Raw genomic sequence first — 23,012 nt, 5'->3', positions numbered from 1 at the left:
AACCACTATTCTGGCTATATTCTATTACTATATATTGCATGGTATGCATCCATAAATAATATATAGTATTGTTTTGAAAAAATTTAAACATACATGAATGATACACTTTATATCTCCTTTTGCACTGAGCTTTTCAGTGTCATTTTATTCTTGAGTTATCCCTATTGTATATATGCATGTAGTCTCTTCAATTGCTGTATTTCATTACATTTTATAAATATACCATACATTATTCATAGGTGGGATTTAGGCTGTTTCCTATTGTTGGCTTTTACAGGGATTCGGGGTGTCATATATGTCCATTGTTGGTTTTTACAAACAATGTTACAATGAATATCTTTAGCAAAACCTTCCTTGAATCCTGCAGGATTCTCTTCAAAAGTGCATCCTGCGTCTTTTGTATCATCCCATTGTGCTGAGCACACTGATACACAAAGTAAGGGAGTTAAAGAAATATTTGCTGAATGAATGAATGAATGGTGTAGCACAACCTAGTTGATGGCCATGTTCCTTTTCAATGGGCTTTGGCGCCTGAGCCCCCATTTCCTTCTTTGACAGCGCTGGACCTTCCCCACCGCATTCCTCCAGCTGGTCCGGGAGTGAGTGTAAGTGTGGGTGTGTGGGGGCGATACCTATCTCACTGGAAGAGGTCTGTCTTTCCGGCAAGTTCAGGATCTTGGCAACCCTAGCGTCTGAAGTTCAGGGTCCTATCACCCACTTACTGCAGCAGAGGCCCGGCCCAGAGGGGCAGTCCAGCGTTGACGGAGTTAAGGCGCGACAAGTACCGACGCCGGTTGGAGAAAGCTGGGGGCAGTCGAGGACTCGTAGTAGATCCCTCCGCGCGCAGCTCGGGCCGGCGCTTCTTCCTGCGTGAAACCCCTGGGTGCCGAAGGCAGCGAGGCCCGGCCGTGGCGACAGGGGCGCGGGGTTTGCGGTGGGAGGAGGCGGCCGAGGCGGGAGGAACACGAGGCTGCTTCGCTGCACAGTCAAGAAAGTTTCAGCCAAACTTCGGGCGGCGGCTGAGGCGGCGGCCGAGAAGCGGCAGGCTTGGGGTGCGGGGAGTGGGGGCATTTACTCCTGAGCTTCGGGGCACCGCGCGAGGCCGTGAGCTGCAGAAGCAGAAGGAGGAGAGGAGCGAGTGGGGGACACTGTGGGGACCCCCCTCATGTGGATCTGCGCAGGCGGCGGCGGCGGAGGCGGCGACCGAGAAGATGCCCGCCCTGCGCCCCGCTCCGCTGTGGGCGCTTCTGGCGCTCTGGCTGTGCCGCGGCCCCCGCGCGTGGTGAGTATCGGGCCGAGGGGTGCTGTCCCCTGCGCCGGGGCCCGCGCACCGCCTCCCCGGCCCGGCCGGCCACCTGGGGCGATCAGTGCCCCCCCCCTTCCGTCCTCCTCTCTGCGAGAAGGCCGGGCTCCGAGCGAGGACACTCGGTTCCCCAAAGTTTGGACACCGTCAGGGCCTCCTCCCCCGCACTCCCCGCCGCCTCCTACGCCCCTCGGCCGGTAGCCCCACACACGCCTCCTCCGCAGAAGTGGGGCCGCGCCGCGAGCCTCAGAAACTCGCTTTCCCAGGCAGTTGAGTTCGGGGAGTTGGGGTGTTTTGCCCTTTCGTTCTGCGTTTCCTGGGGTCGAGGGAGAGCTGAGTGCCGGTTGTCCGGGACGAACCCTCGCCGGCCGGGGACCGCAGATGGGCTGAGCAAAAGAATGCCAGATTCTGGCGTGGAGGGAGCGGGGGCAGGGCCTCCGAGCCGCTCAACGGCTTATACCTCCACTGCCAGACTTAGCTTTACCAAAGGGAGGCACACAGTCCGGGTTGGGTGGGTTTGGTTGGCATGGGGACAGGGTTTCGTGGTGCGCCTGAGTCCTGACACTCCGAATCCCTGGTCCCCATGAATCCAGTGTGTTTTGCTCGAGTCTTTGAAAGGTGGAGGCAGGAGCAGTAGGGAAACTGGTGTGGCTGCAATGCTGAGCTACATGATTTGAAAATCTCAACTGCTATTCTTTCCGAGGCGCTGAGCTCTGGCGCTGTTTCAGAGTCTGTGTCCAGCCCCAGGAATGTGGTGTGAGGATCACCAACTCCTCCAACGGGGCAGCAGCTTTTGCTGTGCTTTTGGCCTGGTTGGGGGTGGGGCAGGGGCGGGTGAGGAAAAGTGGATAAGTCAATTCAAAGTGCTTCCTTGGAAAGCCTCTTTATGGTTGGATATTAGCAACAGTCTTTCTGAACACGGTTGGACCAAGGAAGGGGAAATCGAATCACGTCTTATCCATACCCCCCCCCCCCCAGTCTTAGATTCCGAATTTCTTCAGACTGTTTAGTAGAAAGAGCTTGGGTTTTGGAGCCCTCTGTAATCCTGGGTTCAAATCCAGCTCTGCTTCGTGAACTCACCAATCAAATGGCAATGAAATTACCCAGCTAATAGGATTAATTAAGAGGATGTATATTAAACCCATGGCAGTCAAAAGGTATTCAGAAAGTCCTTTCAGGGCAGGGCTGTGTTTTTTTTTTTTATGAACTCTGCTTCCAGAGGGTTGGTAGCTTTTGCATGTTTGTTAAACTGATTTGGACTTCTTTTCCTGGTCTAATCCGAGGGAAGATTTTACCTTTACCAAAAAACTAGTACATGAACTATGTCTTTTTGCAAAGAAAAGGTTAAGAAGATGATGAGCTTCAGAAAAATTTGCTCTTTGTTCATTGTTAACAGAGAGTTGGCATGCCAATCACAGATAAGTTTAAAAGAGAACAAGGTTTTTTGTTGCTGTTGTTTTGTTTTTTTAAGTCTTTTTATCACAGTACAGAGTTGTTCAGCACCAACCAGATCCTTCTTGGACAGCTCAAATTCCATGCACCTCTATGTCCCTACGAATTTCAGAAGTGGACCAGGAGGCTGTGTGATGATGAACCAAAAATATTGTTTCAGAAGCATTTAACGAAACAGGATGGCATTTTTGCCTTTTCTTTTTCTTTTGAGTGAAAGCTTCTTTTTCTTTTAAGTGTAGATTTATGATAAAAAGGACTATAAACAGTGGGCTAGTCTGATGATTACAGTCCTCGGTTTCTACCATTAACTTGCTTTAGTAAATAACTTAATCTTCATGATAGGTACTCTCCCCACCTATGAAAAGAACTAAAGAAATAATCTCCTTTAGAGAGTTGGAGGGAATAATAAATAGGATTGCAAAGTGATTTGCAAAATTAAGTGTTAAATGGTAAGATCAATGTCAGAAATTGGATTACTTTGACACATAGGGCTTTTCTCATTCTAGGACCTCAGTACATAGAATGATAGCCTCTTTCATACTTCTGTACTGATGAGGTATTGCTATTACCAGCTAGCTGTTAGGTGGGCAAGTTGAGTGTTAGTCCATTACTTCAAAGGACTAGATATGGATATTTGATTTTTAGACTGGTGTTCTTCAGATGCGAAACTACTGCAATAAAAGAGATTAAAGAACCTGTTTTTTGGTATAAATCTTAAATCTTTTCAGAGCCTAGCAGAGAAGTCTTCTTGAATCTTCTTAATCTGTTACTGTGTTTTTGTCAAGGTACCAATTATAACACACTCTTCCAAATTTTTGAGTGTTCCTGTGTTTGGGATTGGGGCCAGTTGTTAATTTAAGTGTCACTGAGTTCCTAAGTCAAGCAGTCAACCCATCTGTCTAATTGTCTAAACAGCTATCCAAGACCACCTCTTGCTCCTTGTTTTCTTTTGCTTTGTAATGGGAAGTGATTCCCTGCTTTTGAAGCCTGCTAGATAATTTCTCAGCTGAATTCTTCTGTTGCTTAAAAAAAAAAAAAAATCACAAACAGCATTTTTTTTTTTCTTTTGGACGACAATGAAGTTTATCCTAAAACTATTTTCCTTTTTCTTTCTTCTTGTTCTTTCTATGTTATTATTCTTTTGCAGGGGTGGAGGGCGGAGGAAGGAGAGTGATTATCTCTTGTCTCTCTTTTCTTTTTCCTGATGTTTTGATTTTTGAAAATATTTACCCACATCTCCTTGGCATTCCTCTGCGCTATTCCCACCCTACTGTCTCTTCCATAGGCTTCCTGTGGTATAGAGGAATAACTTTTGGTTTACCTGAATTGTATTTGCTGAACTTGTATTTGCTGACTTCAGGACCTTTAGAAAATGTTTAAATTGAGTGGGATATGCTTGGATGCTTCAGAGCAGCCTTACAATACATTTTAAAAATATCACACCCGCAGAAATTCTATTTTGCCCACAAAATTTGCATTGATCTAGTTCTCACTCTGATGCCATTCCTAGTGGTTCTTCTCCTTACCCTGTCTGCTGTGGTAGAACAAATCTCCATGCCCTGGCTGCATCAAAAACAGCTGAGGTGACTCTTGGACTCAGCACCCAGGGATTCTGATACAGTAGGTCTGAGAATCTGTATTTTTCAAGGTTTACAGTAACTTTTTGGAACCCACTGATAGTTCATTATTCTGCCTTGAAGTGTATATAGTGTATGGGGGTCTTTCCTTCTTAATTTTAATAATTTCAAGAATTAATCTAACCTTAGCTATTTCAGTGTTTAACCCTCTGCCTATCAAAGATTTTTAAAATTGCTAACATAAAAGCTGTTGAGTATAATGCCATTTCTTCTTGTTCCCTGGACACAATGGGTCCCCATTGTCTCTTTATAGGGCTTCATATATTTGAATGATATAATATAAATCCTCTCCCTGATCCTTTTCTTCTCTGTTGTCTTTTTTCCCCTCAAGCTTCATTCATATATGTAGTTTTGGGCTCTCTTTATTTGTCCTTAGTGGTTTTAGAGTAAAAAATCCTAAGCCATGATTTGAATGAAAATATAATAAGAGATTTTACATTATCCTTATATTGTGTTTCCAGTCGTTATTTAAGTGCTTTCTTTCTTGACATCTTTATCTGGATTTCACAACTTGAACCTTTCATTTTCCTCCTACTTTTTCCTGATTCTCCTTCTCCTGTCTTCTTCCCCTTCTTTGCAAGTGACTTGAAACTTGAAGGTTTTATTTTCTTCTACTCTGCTCTTTTTATTGGTCTACCATATGGATAATATTTTGGAAAGATCACTGGACTGGGAGCCAGAAGACCAGCATTCTCTTCCAGGCCTGTATTTAATTAGTGTTGTAATCTTGTGGGAGGGATTTTGGTCCTCCATTTGCTCAGGTATGTTGTCCATAGTCACTGAGCCAATTAGAGTCGAGACTAGAATTTCTCTCGTTTGGTCCTCAGTCCAGTGCCTCCTCCACTCTCTACACCACTTCTGTCTTTTGTACAAATGAGCTCATGTACATGAAAACACTTAGAACATCCTCAAGTGCTTATTGTTAACGTGTACTTCTTGAGGAAGAGAATTGTGTTTTTTCATTTATGTGTTTTTTTCTAATACCTTTACCCTGTAGCTGGCACAGTGCCTTAGCATCTAATAGACACTCAATAAATATTTGTTCCATTGAACAATTACTTTTAGTCATTTTCTTATTCTAGACTACTATGGTAATCCAAGACCATTATTATTATTTTTTTGGTAGTATCTGCAAGAGTCATTGCTTACCTTACATTTGGGGAAAAACCAAATGTTTCCCTTCCCCAGATGTTTTATTTAAACTTGCCATTTTGAATTTCAGTGTGTGTGTGTGGTTTCTTCTCTCTTTCTTTTTTTTTCTGATCACTTCTGCAAATCATAAAGGTCACTGTGACTTTGGAATTTAATCCCAAAGTGCTGGCATCCACCCCCTGCCTCTCACTTGAGTTGTTTCTACTGTTTCCTTTATTACCTAGACCAGCAATTTCTGTTATTTTGTTCAGAGTTGCCACACTTTATTGTAATTTGGTCATTTGGGGAATTATTTGAATGGTATTTTTAAAATTAGAGTTAACTAAGTTTATGTTTGTTTTGATGATTTTTTTTTGAGTTTTTTTTTTTTTTCATTATGAGCTGGATATCGCTAACTAGTATTAGACTAAAAAGATATATACATTTAGTAAAGGCTTTTTCCTACCAAGAGAGGTCCCTAAAAACCACTACCACAAACAAAACTCTAAAGATGAGAGGTGATAAATAAAACTCTGGCAGAACCATATAATGCCTGAGCTATCTCTGCAACAAGATTTGCTCCTTGAGGGTAGGCACTGTGTCACGCACGTCCCTTCTCTGGTCCATAAAACTTGTTTGGCATATGCCCAACATGTAGAGTCATCCAAGCAGCAGGTCGGTGTCACAGCACCTGGGACTCCTGCTCTGCCCTCCCCACCTTTGGGACATTCTGGAGGAGAGGCTGATGGTGAATCAGGGGTGTGTCTTTATGCTCCTTTCTTTGAAGAGAGAAGATCAGTTGAAAGCTGACCCCACCTACAGACTTTATACTATCTCTTTTTATAAGTTAATGGGTAGCTGAAATTTTCCTCTTTGTTGACTTATGTGTTGGCAGAAACTTTAAACTTCATCTAGTCCTTCTATCCTTTCCATGCTGTATCTGCTCCTCTTACAACATCCTGGTCAAGAGGTAGTCTGCGTTTGTGCTTGAACACCTCTTGTGGTAGCTTCCTGCTTTTGGAAGCAGCTTAGTTCATCTCTGGACAACTCTGATTTTTAGAAAGATTTTCTTATATTCAGTTGTAACCTGTCTCCATATGGCTTGTGGCCCTTGGCATCTTCTCAAGAATTTGCCTTATAGAGTCCTGAGCCGTGCATGAGTAACAAGGATCCAAAGGGGTACTCTTTACTGAAGTGATACCTCTCCCTCCATAAAAGGAGTTAGACCTAGTGAGGGGCGTGAAGATGATTCCATCTGGGTTGTTTTCCTGGAGATTCTGATTCAGTGGGTCTGAAATAGTATCTGGGAATTTGTAGATTTAAGAAATAGCCAGTTAATTTATATATTAGGGAAATTTGGAATCACTGCAGAATGAATCTGGGGAAACCAAGGATTTTTTGGTTTAGTTTTTGTTTGTTTGTTCTTTGATAGTACTAGAGATAGGTTGCTCTGTTTGGGTGTTGTGGTCATTTTTTTATCCTTGAAAGTGCTTGCTTCTTGCTACATGCCTAGCTTGCTGGTGAAGTTGCTCTGGTATCCCTATAAGGCTAGTAAAGTTGTTCGTTTTGTCTTAAAAAAGTAATCTACAAACTATTCAGAATCTTAGGGCTGCTGTGGATGTGTTGTATATGACTTTGGTGGAAGCTTCCTTATCCACTTCATCAGAATGTTAGCAGAGATGCCAGAATACATAGGTGTTCCATGATTTTTTGGTGTCCACTAAGAAATTCTGTTCTAGTCCTTGTGCCGACACTGCCTTTGAGGATGTCTGCTGTGTTCACCCGTGAACACATATCTGGTGTCAGGAATTTCCCTCAGATGTGTTAGTGCAAAAAGATATAAAGATCACTCATTTCCTGCAGTCTTGCCTTTGGGCTGTCTGGGCTGTTGCAGCAAATGGAATAAGGAAGGGAGAATAAAGAAGGAATCAAGGGTCTCTTGAGTAGAACAGAGCATTCATCAAGAAGGGGCCCAGGAGTGCTCCTCTGACAAAGACACTTAATGTTGCTGTCCTTTACAGGAAGTAGAGAGTGGCTTCAGATATGAAAGGTTAGGCTCATGGCCTCTGGATGGGACAAACTGCAGTGTTCATTTGTAGTGGTAGGTTTGCTGCAGATCCGTGCTTCCTGTCTTCTCCTTTTTGAGGCAAATACCAGTTGTGTGGCAGAAAATACATTGTGACCTTAAAAAGAAGAGTAAAGCCAAGAAGGGGGGGGCATGATAAAAGCCAGAGCTTGGAGTGAGAAAAGTGAGGTGATTATTGTATTAATTTATTTGTATGTGTAAATATGTAAGCTTCTATATAAAACTCTGGTAGGAGCCCTAGCTGTTCGCTCAGAGATTTATTATCTTCGTAGCTCTGCTGTCCCAGTGGTGTGTTAGGGAGGATTGTGGTGTGTTGTTATCCTTAATTTGTGTGTTTCATCATGTGGTAGGGAGTAAAGGGGTTCTGCTTTTGTAGATGTGTGGGAATCATTGACCAAGCAGAAGATAGGGCTCTGCCCCCAAGGAGCTGACATCATTGGGGAGATAAGGCAGATGAGCACACAATTAGGAATATGAAATACAAGTCATTTAAGTCACTTATCTACAGTCTCAGAAAGCAGTTTCCTGCAGTCAGGGTGACTGAGAGCTGTAGGGTCTAGGGGAGTAAGCTGCAGGTCTACTAAGGAATAGTGACTCCCATCGCATTCCTGCTAGGCTTGTCTGCTATTCTCCCCTTTCTCTTTTGTAATTTGGAGGTATCAAAACTTAACTTGGGGAAAAGATAAAGACCCCTTTGTCTGGTGGGGGTCTAAAGGTAAATTTGGCATATGTTGTGGTATCTATTCTATCAGTGGGTTTGTGGCAAGAGAGAGGGCTGTGTTCTTAGTCCTGGATGCCAGACCTGATGTAGGACAAGTCAAGGTGGAGATATCTTCTTTGGAAGATCTAGTTCTCAGTGGCAGTAGCTGAAGGAACTTCTTGTCATGGCCAGGCAATGACTGAGGTACAGTATGGACACCCCCAGAGCTGCTGCCTCAGGTGGCATTGATTAATCATACTAACATCTCCCTCACCCACTGTGCTTGTCTTGGCAAAACCCTGTTCCACCAGCTCCTCAAAGTTTGTGTTTTACTAGATATGATTGAGCAAGTCTTGGGGGTCATTTTACTGTCCTTTGCCACTCTTGAGCTGTGGGCCAGTTACCTTGGTCCAGCTCTGGTGCCCTTGGACTTTGGCCATTCAGTGAGTGGCCTTGGACTTTCTTCTCATTGGACTGAAGCACCTTCCCCAGAGGCCTGCCTGAGGCAGTTTCTAGTCTTCAAGTCAGTTGCTTTCAGAATGTTGGCACCTGGGCAGTGACTCTGGGTCTTTGAATACATCAGTCAAACATCATGCCAAGATGGACTCATCGCTTCACAAAGACAGGTTGGATCTATGGGTGTTGCAGAACCTGTTTCTGGGTTAAGAGTAGCTCTCCCTCCCTTGTACATATTTAATCATATGAAGAAAGCATGTGTGTATTTTATGAAGTAAGGAAAACATGATGATAATATTTTGATTGGAGTCAGATATCGTCTCCTTAATAATATATTGTCTTTTAACAAATAGCATCACTTTAAAATACAATTTTCCTTGCTGAATAAAGTGTTGTACAAGACGCTGTGGTTACGTTCTAAAGTATACCACCTTGTTCAGAGGCAGATGCATTTTACAATTGTTGCTGTTTGCTTCTTTTTCGTCTCGTTTTACTCTCATCTGTCTTTTTTTAAATGATTTTTATTATCTTATGTTAGTCACCATACAGTACATCCCTGGTTTCCGATATAAAGTTCGATGATTCATTAGTTGCATATAACACCCAGTGCACCATGCAATACGTGCCCTCCTTACTACCCATCACCAGTCTATCCCATTCCCCCACCCCCCTCCCCTCTGAGGCCCTCAGTTTGTTTCTCATAGTCCATAGTCTCTCATGTTTCATTCCCCCTTCTGATTACCCCCCCTTTCTTTATCCCTTTCTTCCCCTACTGATCATCCTAGTTCATATGTTCCATAGATGAGAGAAATCATATGATATTTGTCTTTCTCTGCTTGACTTATTTCACTTAGCATTATCTCCTCCAGTGCCGTCCATGTTACAGCAAATGTTGAGAATTCGTTCATTCTGATAGCTGAGTAATATTCCCTTGTATATATGGACCACAACTTCTTAAATCTTTTTTTTTTTTTTAAAGATTTTATTTATTTATTTATGTGTCAGAGAGACAGCCAGCGAGAGAGGGAACACAGCAGGGGAGTGGGAGAGGAAGAAGCAGGCTCCCAGCCAAGGAGCCCGATGTGGGACTCGAACCCGGAACGCCGGGATCACGCCCTGAGCCGAAGGCAGACGCTTAACGACTGCGCTACCCAGGCGCCCCGGACCACAACTTCTTAATCCAGTCATCTGTTGAAGGGCATCTTGGCTCCTTCCACGATTTAGCTATTGCGGACAATGCTGCTATGAACATTGGGGTGCATATGGCCCTTCTCTTCACTACTGTCTGTATCTTTGGGGTAAACACCCAGTAGTGCAATGGCTGGGTCATAGGGTAGCTCAATTTTTAACTTTTTAAGGGACCTCCACACTGTTTTCCAGAGTGGCAGTACCAACTTGCATTCCCACCAACAATGTAGGAGGGATCCCCTTTCTCCCCATCCTCTCCAACAATTGTTGTTTCTTGCCTTGTCTATTTTTGCCATTTTAACTGGCGTAAGGTGGTATCTTAGTGTGGTTTTGATTTGAATTTCCCTGATGGCTAATGATTTTCAACATTTTTTCATGTGTCTGTTAGCCATTTATATGTCTTCATTGGAAAAGTGTCTATTTATATCTTATGCCCATTTTATGATTTGTTTATTTGTTTCTCGTGTATTGAGTTTGAGAAGTTCTTTATAGATCTTGGATACCAGTCTTTTATCTGTAGTGTCATTTGCAAATATATTCTCCCATTCCGTGGGCTGCCTCTTAGTTTTTTTGACTGTTTCCTTGGCTGTGCAGAAGCTTTTTATCTTGATGAAGTCCCATAAGTTTACTCTCATCTGTCTTGTGAGGAGATTCTGGAAAGTTTTTAAGCCTTGAGAGTTAAAGAGTGTATTTTCCCTAGACCCTAAGAGGGGCAGGTTGCTATGCTGGCGTAATTATCCAACATTCAAGTAAGAATAATTGGATAGTGTTTACTCACTAATATCTTCTGTTGAGTTTCTGAATATGAATAGTCAGAAAACTAGACAGTGCTAATGTGTTAACTTCTCTAAATGGTAATTGTAGTAAGCTGCAAAGAAACTGCTGTTTAATTCTCTGCTTTCACATGCTTTTGTCTGTCCAGAAAGTGTTGAGACTCGTTGAAGTTTGAGGATGTGTATATTTTGATTATGATGTTTATTATGTTTTTCTTTGCTGTGAACATGCCTTTATTTATTTGCTAGATCTTCTTTAATTGGAAATGTTGAGGACATTTACTTTATTACAACATTTAAAGCACTTTCTAAGCTTTATGAGGATTATTAGAGAAAAGCCATATCTTGTGAATCATTCAAGTCCTTGGTCCTGTGTTACTATTCAAAGTAAGTGAGAATATTTCATGACTCCTGTGACATATACTTCCTAAGAGATTTAAGGAAAATGGTTGTAACTAAAAACAAACATTGTAATATTTTAAGGTAGGTTTAAGTAGTAATAATTATTCCTCGTGTTTATACATAATTAACTTATACTTTGTTGATTTTCTCTGGCACCTTTACAAGATTATTTTGGAGAGGGAGTTTACTTAAAAATTAATACATTTAAAAGTAGTTAAGGACATTGAAAAATCTAGGAAAGTGTGAGAAAAATAGTCACAATCATACCACTCTTAATATTTTGGTGTACATCTTTTGGTCTTTTTTTTTCTACCTTTAGTTTTAAAGTGTTGTTGATTCATAATATATACAAAATTTTCTGTACTGCCTTTCTTTGATGGTTATAAATATTTCTTATATTTTTAAACATTTTTCATAAATTGAATTTTATTGTTTAAATAATATTCTTTTTTTAATATTCTTATTTTCTAAAAGACTTTTGTTAAGATTTATTTTAGAGAGGCATGGAGGGGCAGAGGGAGAGGGAGAGAGAGAGTCTTTTTTTTTTTATAATTTTTCTTTTGTTATATTAGTCACCATACAGTACATCCCCAGTTTTTGATGCAATGTTCCATGATTCATTATTTGCGTGTAACACCCAGTGCACTAAAAAAGACAATTATCATATGGTTTCACTCATTTATGGAATATAAGAAATAGGAAGATCTGGTAGGAGAAGGAAGGGAAGAATGAAGGGGGGTAAACAGAAGGGGGAATGAACCATGAGAGACTGTGGACCCTGGGAAACAAACTGAGGGCCGGTGATGAGAGAGTCTTAAGCAGACTTTGTGCTGAGTGTGGAGCCTGATGCAGGGCTTGATCACATGACCCTGAGCTGAAACCAAGAGTTGGGTTATTAACTGACTGTGCCACCCAGGTGCCCAATAATATTCTTATTAGTAGGGTTACTATGTTTTGACCATTCTTTGGTTTGATTGCGTATTTAGTTGGTTCCATTTTTTCCCTATATAAATGATACTCATCTTCATAGAGAAAAAAAATTCCTCATTAGGATTTTTCCTCATTAAGCTAGATTTGCAGAAGAAAAATTGCTATGTCAGAGTGATTTTAAAAAATTGGGAAACAGAATTTAAAAACAGGAAAATAAAAGAAAATTAAAATCTCCAATAATTCCATCACCTCCAACCAAAACCCACTAATATTTTGATACATTGTAGACAGTTTTTTTTCTGTGTCTATTATTGCAGTTGGGATTTTAGCATATGTATAGTTTTATCATCTGCTTCTGCACTACTTAAAATACTGTGAATGTTTTCCTATATATATAAGTGTTCTTTAACAATATTAAAGGCTGCATACTGTTCTGTCTTAAGGATCAGTTATATATATAATTTAAACTGAAATCAGTTCTTAGTTTGTAATTTTTCATAATTATAAATAATGCTATAATGAAATTCTTATATATAAATCTTGGTAGGAATATTTATTTTGTTAACACTAAGCTCTCAGAAGTCAAGTTATTGCATCAAAGAGTATGGATCTTTTTGTGACTTTGATACACACTGCCAAATTCCCTTCCATTATAGTTTGACCAAGCTATAGTTCCATCAGCAGAATATGAAACTGTCAGTGTTGCCAACTGTGTTCAACACTGGTTTTTGTTTTTAAAACTTAACCAATTCGGTAGGTGGTAAACGCTACCTCACCTTAATTTGCCTCCCTGATTACACAGTGATATTGAATGGTTTCGCATATGGTCAGTGGCCACTTCTGATTTACTTATTTTGGTAAACTGTGTCTTTTACCCCTCATGTATTCATTTTTTGGTTACTGATTTGAAAAAGCTATTTCTATACATTAAGGATATTAGTCCTTTGTCTTGAATGTGTTGCAACATTTCAGATTGCTACCAGTATATGTATTTTTTTCTTCCAAATATTTATTTAAATTCTAGTTAGCATAGAGTGTAATATTGGTTTCAGGAGTAGAATTTAGTGATTCATCACTTACATATAACACCCAGTGCTCATCTTAACAAGTGCCCTCCTTAATACCCATTGCTACCAATGTTGATATCAAAAACGGTTTATTCATAGGTTAATTTTTTAATCCTTTACTTGAAATGAGCTTGTTCAGTTTTCCTTGTATTTGTTAACTGGTATTTTCTTTAGCCAATTTAAAATTCTAATATGTATCATCAAACAACAAGCTGTCAGTTGTATGTGCTCAGGAATTGCACATTTAACATTTTATAAAAAGATCCTGGAGGAAAACAGTATATTCTGGAGCTAAATATGTGGGTTTTTGTGGGTTGAGGGTAATCTGCTTATGTCCTGTCTTCCTCGATAGCCAAGGTTTTTCAAGTATGTAACATCCGTAAAAGGCAGGGCTTGTGCACTGCTAAATCTGACATTTTGACCTAATTGATAATTGTACCGTGGTCTAGCCAGTCAGTTTGGTCAGACAACAGGATGACTAAGATTCCCTCCCCTCTCTCCTCACCAAATTGATTAGTTGTGGGACAGAACTGACTGAATCAACCTGTTGTTTTGGCACCCCATGGACACCACCGGTTTCTTCCATTTCTCCCTCCAGCTTCCCACTGCCTTAGTGTAGTGCTGTGTGTGCAGTGGGTAGAAGATCCATGTTGTTGCTGAAGAATGTTGCAATAAAGAAGAGTAGACTGCTTGTTTTTCAAGCTTGTATGTTCTTAAGGTATCCTGCTGCTTTTGACATTAAGAGCTCCAGCTGAACTGTTGTATGTGGAAGTCCTGCCCGTCTTAAGTGTTAGATTCAGAGTAATTTCAGACAATATGAATGCTTTCTTAAGTATCATTGGAATTTACTAGGTTGGTTGTTTGCCAGCTTTTGCCATATTTAGCATGAAGAGACCTGGGGAACAAGGACATTTCTGACCAACCAAAGAAGGCAACCTTTCTGAAGAGGATTGTGACTCTTTTTGTTTTGTTTTGTTTTGTTTTGTTTCTTAGGTGTGGTTTAAAGAATGCCAGTTAAGAGATTTGGTTTGTGTCCACTGGTCTTTGTTTCTGTGCCCCATCCACAAAATTAATTTATGTGTGGGAAGAGAGATTTGATAGTGAAGCTCTTTCTTACCCTGAAGTCTAATATTATTTCTGGGAGGTAATTAGAGAATTCTTACGCCTAGACTGTGCATTGAGAGGCTTAATCAGCAGGTGAAGCTGTTGATTAAAAACAGGTTGATGGGTGCTTATTCTCATCTTTCTTCTTGAAGGCTTATTCGTTTTCTGCTCTGTCACAGTCTGAATTTATTTTGGCCCAGTCCTTTTCTTCATCCTTCTTTTGGAATGATCAGCCTTCCCTCTATGGCTTAAAAGTTCTCTGCCTGTTTTTCCATTTAAGATGAAGATAGTATTTGGAAGGGCATCAGTCAATATAACTAACATACAACTTATTTTCATAAAGTAAAACAGCCCCAACATTTACATAGCAATGTAGAGTTTACAGAACCCTCTTACATAATTACCTCCTTTATTCTTCACAAAACCTTGGTGGAAACTGAGCCTCAGAGGAGTTACTGGCTTGTGTACCATTGTTTAGCTCTAGATAATAAGTGACAGAGCTGGGACTAAAACTTGTGGTTTGACTTTTTAAACCTCAGCTTTTTTTCTTTTAAACATTTTATTGAATTCTTACTATGTGTCTGTCATTTTGCTGGGGCTTTACATGTATTTCCTCATTTAATTCACATGGCTGTCCTTTGGGGTAGACAGTATATAACTGTTTTACAGATAAGGAATTTGGAACTTGGATTCATAGCTTTGGGTGTGGAGGTGAATAATGTTCTTAATGAAGAATGGAGCCAGGATTCAGACCTCTGGCTCCAGGGCCTCTACAGTCAACCTTGGCGCTTTACGTGCATTCATTAGTTCTACCGCACAACACCTCTACGAGATGGGGAGTAGATTAAGTGGGGAAACTGAGGCTTATAAAATGCCCAGGATAATGCAGTTAAGTGGCAGAGTTGGGATTTAAAGCTATGTCTGTCTGGCTCAGCAGTCCTTACTCATTCCAGTATACTAAAGATGCATGTTTTTGTGATATGAATTAGTTCATTAGACTGGCAGTTCTTTGAATGTAGAGGTCAGCTATTAGTACTCCTTTGTATCTTCTGAATAAAAAAGAAATGGATGCAGGTTGGTTGACTGATGGCCCTTGACTTCCTTCAGTTGATTTCTATCACTAGGACAAGCAAATTGAATTTGGGTTGAGAGGAGGGGAGTTGTCATTAAGGATGAGTCTTTAAGCCAAAATGGGCCAGAGCTATGAGATCTTCAGAGGACTGTTCTCAGGAGCCATGGTCTGACTCCTGAGGGTGCTGCCTGGGGACATTCCTGGCTGTGTTTCTGGAGACTTCCTTGAGAGGGGATTGTCACTATGGAGAGAGAAGGTGAGGATATGTTTAAGTCTGGCTCTGAACATACTGGCCCCATGTCCTTGGGCAAGTTTCTTAAGCACTCTGTGCCTCAAATTCATTATTAATAAAATGAAGATTATAGGAGCATGTAATTATTAGGGTTGTTATGAGGGTTAAATAAATTAATAAAAGTGTATAATGTAATAATAATTCATATTACAATGCCTGGCACATAGTAAGAGTGCAGTAAATAGTAGTTGTTGGTGGTGGTATTATTTTATGTTGCAATATGGACTTTTTGTTGCTTTCACTTTATTCAAAAGTGTTTGAGTGATTTGGACCCTTGGTGAGAAATAGGAGCCTCACCTTTGCAGCATGTAGATTCTTCACTGGTTTTCAGTGACCCTATAAATATTTAGGGGTATCGTATTTGAGTCTGTTCCCTTAATGGTTTGTACTTGCAACTTGGAGAAATTTTGTCTGTTACACAAATTTCACTGATAGGTATTAATTCATTTCCCCATTATTTACTAATCAGACATTTGTGGTTGGATGTTATGCTTACTACAGAAATGGCGATTTTTCTGAGGTGTATCTTTCAGGATAATATCAGTTGTTCCCCAGTTTCATATGATGTGGCAAACATCATCACATGGCATTCTGTTTCCCCATGTGCAATACTAGTCTAAACCCCAAATATTTAATGTTTTGATTAGCCTTATAGCCCTTAATGGGCTATCTCTGTTAGCTATTTTGAAATAATGAAAATATCCTATAGTCTGTTATTACACCTTTGGGGGCTCCTGGAAATTTGGGGAATCTCAGGGGATTACCCATCTAGTCCATCCTTGTTTTATAGATGTGGAAACCAAAGCCCAAAGAAGTGACTGGCCAAAGAACCCAGAGCTAGGTCAAGGTTGGGGCCTGAATCCAAGCTCTTATTTTCTAGTGATCTTTCCTCTGCATTCATTATTCAAATGGTCTGTCAGTTTAGCGACCATCTTTTTTTTTTTTTTTTTTCTTGAGATCCAAAGAGGGAACAGAGAAGGAGTGGAAGATAGGCGGAGGGGAGAGGTGTGGCCATATTGAAAATGTCAGTGACAGCAGAGAAAATATTTGCCCGTGAGCCCCTGCCTGTCCCTTTGGACTTCTCTGTAGTGGTTAAGACAAGCCAGCGGGGCTGATGTCCTTAGTGATTCAGGATTGGATTAGCCAGGACTGGTGGAGTTACTTTCTCAGAAAAGGGTTTCGTATTTTAACATTTGTTTCCCATGACAGTTTGCTTATTCTCAAGTTTTGGCAGCCTTGACCAAATGGTTGTCAGGTTTTTGTTTTGTTTTGTTTTAAGACAAAACTCCACATTTTATGTTGCTGATTTAGTAAACTGTCTTCTACGTACCACTCCCTTCTGCTCCCTCTATAATTATTTCTAAGACTTTGTTTTTCAGTTGTGGGAATACTATGAAAGGTTTTCTTTTATAGTCTGAGATATTTATAATGATGTGTAAGCACACTGTTTACAGAAAATGTAAGTGGTGCATATGGTAACTCAAATACTCTTAAAACACTTAAAATATTTTCCAATAATTTAAATCTTTCCAAAGAAACAGCTGAAAGCACTTATGGTAGAAGAGAGGAGGTGTACACTAAGGATAGCAGCATTTGAACGTAATTAATGTAGATAAAAGTGAATGTCACTTTGGAGGAACGGGGAGTATATGCCTGAAAGTGGACCGAGGCGTGCCTCCTTCTTAATAAAGTGAACAAAGCAGACAAAAATCTCTGTCCTTATGGAGCTTATATGCAGTAACAATAGCTTTCCTATACTGAGGATTTATTGTGTGACAGATGCATGACAGTACTTGGTCAAAGTACTTCAGCTGTTTCCTTTGGTCCTTATAGTAGGTATTTGATTCCTATTTACTGAGAGGTTAAGGGATGGTCATCTAGGCCACTCAGCTGATCATTGGTATAGGCCAGCAATTGGAACCCCTCTTGTACAACTCCAGAGCGCACACACTTAACCACTATAAATAATGCCATCGTTGGATTTGGTGGAATCCTGTAGTCACAGATAATGTAACTTTGGATGTAATAATATTTTGTGTACCAAACTGACTTAAGTTGTACCCTTCTTAACATGTTACCGCTGAATGAACATTTGCATTATATGGGAATTATTTAAACTTCAAAATTCCATTTTGAGGATTTGCAGTCCTTTCTACATCTTTTTGAAAGTGGGAAGAATGGCTTTATGTTTGTCATAATCCAAGGAAAGTTGTTTAGCATTTCTTTCCCTTTTATTTCTTGATCCTAAAAGAAATTCTTTAGTAGATTAAGATCAGGAATGAATGGGTAGCTTCTTTTTTTTTCCTTAATAAAAAACATTTTGAAAGATTGAAAATGGCCATCCAGAGTCATATTTGTGCCAGCCTTTTTAGTTACGGATAGCTTTTTTTTTTTTTTCTTCAGATAGCTCTTTCTTGACTGTGCACATGCACGTGTATTCTTATTTAATTTTGAAAGGGATGTAAGAAACCACATAAAACAATTGGAATTCCCCAGCATATGAACAATGGACATAGCCAATTACTGAAACTACCCAGTACTAACTTATTTTGACCTGGGAAGTGCAGCATTTCTACATATATCATTATAGAAAAAGCACACTCTTTTCTGCGAACTTTTTCCGTATTATTATCTCCTTTGTTACTCATAGTCAATAGTCGTCTGTACTAATAGATGAGAGAATGTGTCAGACACCAACAGATAATTCCAGATAATCCTGTCTGTTTTAAAATAGAGCCCTACACATGCATCCTCACACATGTGGGTCCTTTCAAACATACTGGACTCTGCTCAAGGTTTAGTTGTGTTAGCTGCCCTTTGAATGGTGAAGGGGAGAATGCTCAGAGATATTACGGAAATGAAAGAGGTAAATGACAGTGTAGGTTGATTGTTTGTTTTTAATTCTCTCTTGGATTGATTTTAGGTACCCTTTCCTACTACTTTTTGATTTTTGCTTTATCATAGCTGGTGAGTTTGGGAACCTCCTAGACGTGGCTCTGATTCTTAGTTAAGAATATTGTGCAAGCCACTTAACTTCTCTAAGTCTCGGTTCCTTATTTATGTAGCAGGGATAATAGTAATACCTAATTTGCAGGATTATTTGCAGAGATATTAGAAACAACATGTTTAATTGCATGGTTCTAGGCACAAAACAGACACTCAAGTTTAAAACTTCATTAGCCTCGTGGTAATTCCCCTCTTTGGAAGATATGGTCTGGAAGTACTTGTCTCTGACCCTTCTTGTTTCAGTTTCTTCCAAGGATTCCCTTTAGACTCTGCTTCATTGCCAAGACAAAATTATGGATCACCTGAAGAGCAGACTAAAGCTCTATTGTCTAGTAATTTCAAATTTGTAAATTAACTTCATGTGAATTAAAAGCCTTTCTGTTTCTAACATTTTGTCAACTCAAGTTTGCAGCATCTTGCACCTGTCCCTTCAGAAACAGTTGATTCATAGAAAAAATTATTTAGTATTTCAAGTTAAAGCCAGATAACTTTTTTAATAAGGAAGATCTAGTTGGTTGGCTTTTTTGTTTCCATCTTTCTACTCTGAGTCTTAATGGAAATCAGGTTTGAAATGTTAGAAGCAGTTGGTTTTCAGCATTGGGAAAGCTTATCTAATCAGGCATGTGAAGTGGCCTGTGTTGGATTTCTGTGCCAGAGAAGGCTAGGGGAGGTTGAGGAGATTATCACTCTTGCTTATAATTCCTGAGCATTGTCGAGACACTGGGTGAGCAGTAGGGATATTTAAAAAAAAATGTTGAACTTAGACCAGTCCAACACACATCCCACTCCCATTTGTGCTGGTCTCATAACACAGGTGTAGGTGAGCAAATTTGAATCATGTAAAAGTTTGTCATTTCTGGGCTTGATGGTGAGGATTTCCTGTTTCACAGAATTTCGGATTGGAAGTTTTACATTAAATAGTGCTTTCTGGTGTATAGTCACTTTTGTAAACATGATCCCATTTGAGCCACAAATAAAGTCTTCTAAGGAGGGAGGGCTGGTGACATTACTTTAGTTTTACACGTGAGAATAGTTAAGTCGCAAATAGCTCAAAGGAATTCCTCTAGATCACATGGTGAGTATAGAGCAAAGCTGGGGTTCGAACTCAGGTCCTGATTTCTAGGGCAGTTCTTGCTTCATTATACCACACTGCTTCCTGCATAATGTACCTAAATCTGAATTCTGTGCCCCAAGATAGGAAAGGATTCTCTTCCTTTCTGTTTGATTAGCCGTGGCAGAGCATGGCTGCAGTGAAGCAGAAGTTGAGGATTCTTTCCCCAGATGATCGGTTAGCTTTTCCTAAAGCTATTCTGTGTCCCCAGTTGTTACTCTTACCACTGTTACCTGGACAGGATGTTGATCCAAAGTGAAATAGGCAGGAGAGTGTGGCTGACTCAGCTTAGGCCATCACAGCTTTCCATGTGTTCTGCCAGTGGGTCTGTAATGTCATGTTCGTTTACACGCATTTTATGTGCTCTGGGGTCTATTTCTTAGTATTTTTCTCAGCTGTTTTTAATGTCTCAAGCCTTAGTTCTTCCTGAGTGGCCTGAAGTGACTTTCCTGTTCCTTACAGTTTCTCTAAAATCTCTCAAGAGCGTGCAGCATGGGCTTCTCCTCGATGTAATTTTATTTCATAGCCCCTGGCAGTTCTCTGCTTAACTTAAGCAGAATATAAATTGTGAATGCAGATAGGCGTGTCAGTATTGCACTGTCACTTATGTAAGTGCACTTTAGCTTTTCTTCTTTCCTTTTAACCAAAATGAGGAAATAGAGAATGTTTTGTTATGGTAGTTTTACACACACACCCGCGAGGAAATGCGGAGTTAGCTTCTGTGGGAAATGTAACTGATACATTTCAGGGAACAAAGTGCATGGTGGCTAAAATTTTAAGTCTGCCAAATGTTCATAGGGAAGGAAAGAAAAATGACCAAGCTCTCATATTGTACTTCAGTTTAGCTTATTAATTCCAAGGTTAATGATTTATAGGCGTCTCTGCCTTATTTACACCTGTCAGTATATGAAAGTATGCTTGTCTTTCCACAGAATCCATTTCACAAGTTGTGCTTTTCATTCAAGGGAGCTATCTCAACAAGTGTTCTTTCAAGGGGAACAGCGTAGGAAAGCTTTCCACCCAGTGGCCAACTGGTTGAAGGTTTGATACCTCAATATCAGCAAAATGTCAAGTGGACCATTTTGACCCCTCCAGCAATCCAGCTGGACATTTGGCTGTGCCCTGTGGTCAGCTGATAGCTTCCTTGCTGAAGGTGACTGTCATCCAGCCACACCAGGGCCATGCACCCTTCCTCACTAGGAAGTCTTTGAGACCTGGGATTCCCCAGTCTCTATCACCCTGAGGAGAGCTTTACTAGCACAGGGATAGCAGTGTTGCTCCTGAGGTACATAGCTTATTCAAAATGAATATAATTTGTTCTTAGAAAGTTGGGAATTGATTACAGTTTTTCTTCATGACGGGTTGAAATGAACAGACTTATAACATTCACTCAAGTAAAAGAATATTCATGGTTTTGGTAAAGTGTTAAATTTCGAATTTGATAACTTGGAATTTGAATTAAACAAACGTCCCTAATTTGTGTGTGTGTGTGTGTGTGTGTCTTTCGGGAGGAGGAATAGACCTTGGAACTGTTAAAAGAATGTTTTTTAGGGGCGCCTGGGTGGCGCAGTCGTTAAGTGTCTGCCTTTGGCTCAGGGTGTGATCCCGGCGTTATGGGATCAAGCTCCACATCAGGCTCCTCAGCTATGAGCCTGCTTCTTCCTCTTCCACTCCCCTTGCTTGTGTTCCCTCTCTCGCTGGCTGTCTCTATCTAAAAAAAAAAAAAGAATTTTTTTATAATAGTGCCCATTCTCAGTGGCGGAGAATAGCTATCCAAATGTTGCTCAGGTCTAGCAAAAAGATTTAGGGAAGTTGTAAGGAGTTTAATAACCATTGTGGAGTGACATAGATCGACACACCCAATTACACAAGACCTGAGTCTGAGAACTGTTGATATGCAATCATCCCATCAGCATCTGCTCATTATTATCAACAATAATAATGGCTCGACTATTTCTTTGGGGCCACATGAAAAGACAGTGTACCCATAGTAAAGGGTAAGTCAGACCTGACAAAAACATAGCTCTCCCTAAGCCTCTGTTCCCAAACTTCTCTTTATACGTTTCGTTTTGTTTGGTCTTGAAATATCTCACGTTATTTCTTGCTTGTCATTCATTTTCCTACTTAAATATCATGTCTTTCTAGCTCAAATTTTTTTTTTTTAAAGATTTTATTTATTTATTTGACAGAGATAGAGACAGCCATCGAGAGAGGGAACACAAGCAGGGGGAGTGGGAGAGGAAGAAGCAGGCTCATAGCGGAGGAGCCTGATGTGGGGCTCGATCCCAGAATGCCGGGATCACGCCCTGAGCCGAAGGCAGGCGCTTAACCGCTGTGCCACCCAGGCGCCTCTCTAGCTCAAATTTTTGCCAAAACCATGAAGGGCCAATGTGTCTGGGTTATTTTTCTAATCCATTTCTTTGTCATTTGAAAGCCTTCATGTCTCTGGCTTCATGCTGCTTTATGTGTCCAAAGGTATTCAGTATCTTTTCTAGTTTACATTTTTGTTACAACTGCTGTCAAACCACTTCTGAGCTCTTTCTAATATAAATCAATTTGGTCACTGTGAGTGGGAGGGGAGGAATCGGTTCACAGGAATAAATTTGCATGTTGAGAAGATAATATGTAATAGTTTTCAAAGCACTTTCAAGTGCACTGTATCTTTTATAAGACTATGTGTTCATTTCTGGAGATTGCAAGAGAGACCCTCTGAGACCTATTCGAAAGTCACGCTGTCAAGTCCCAGGACTGGCTGGAGAATCAAAGCCAGGTCTTTATTCTCTTCCTTGGCGTATAACTGGATCATTATTTTATTGGCAGGAATATGGAATCTTTCAGTTTTTAAAAGGTATTTGCTTGCCTTTTGGAAGGTATGTTAGCAGCCCTTTCCAGAGTGGAAAGAAGATAGTTATATTTTCCAGCCTTTTGATAAAATATCTTTGTGTTATCTCCAGATCTTGTTGTTTCTAACTAGAGTCTGATGGCACTGCTTGGCTTCTGACTAAGTTACCTTTTGGAAAATTAAGGTTTTATAGAAATTAGTGTGCCTTTCCATGACTTTCTGAAGGAAGAGACTCAATCTAGTGATATAAATGTGTTCTTTGATTTCTTAACACATTATAAACTTTAATTTTGGGGTTTTAGTATTTGATTAACTTCTTTCTGAAGCATGTGTTTGTACACAAAATGGATGCTTATCTAGTGCTCATTGATTTCAGCAATTGGCCAAATGCAAGATGAGTATTGGTACAACAGTATCGTACAACTTCAGTGCCAGAGTTGCTGTGTGCAGACTGGCTGTG

General features: G+C 40.3%; 1 pseudogene; it reads left to right on the top strand.

Annotated features, from left to right (window-relative positions):
* Positions 1-776: 776 nt before the first annotated feature.
* LOC125282145 (notch homolog 2 N-terminal-like protein A) overlaps positions 777-23,012 on the top strand; it is a 71,621-nt pseudogene continuing 49,385 nt past the window's right edge.

The sequence above is a fragment of the Ursus arctos genome, unplaced genomic scaffold (genome assembly GCF_023065955.2).
Source record: "Ursus arctos isolate Adak ecotype North America unplaced genomic scaffold, UrsArc2.0 scaffold_12, whole genome shotgun sequence".
NCBI classification, from domain to species: Eukaryota; Metazoa; Chordata; class Mammalia; order Carnivora; family Ursidae; genus Ursus; species Ursus arctos.
The sequence above is the reverse complement of the archived record's forward strand: the minus strand, read 5'-3'. Positions and strand labels throughout refer to the sequence as shown.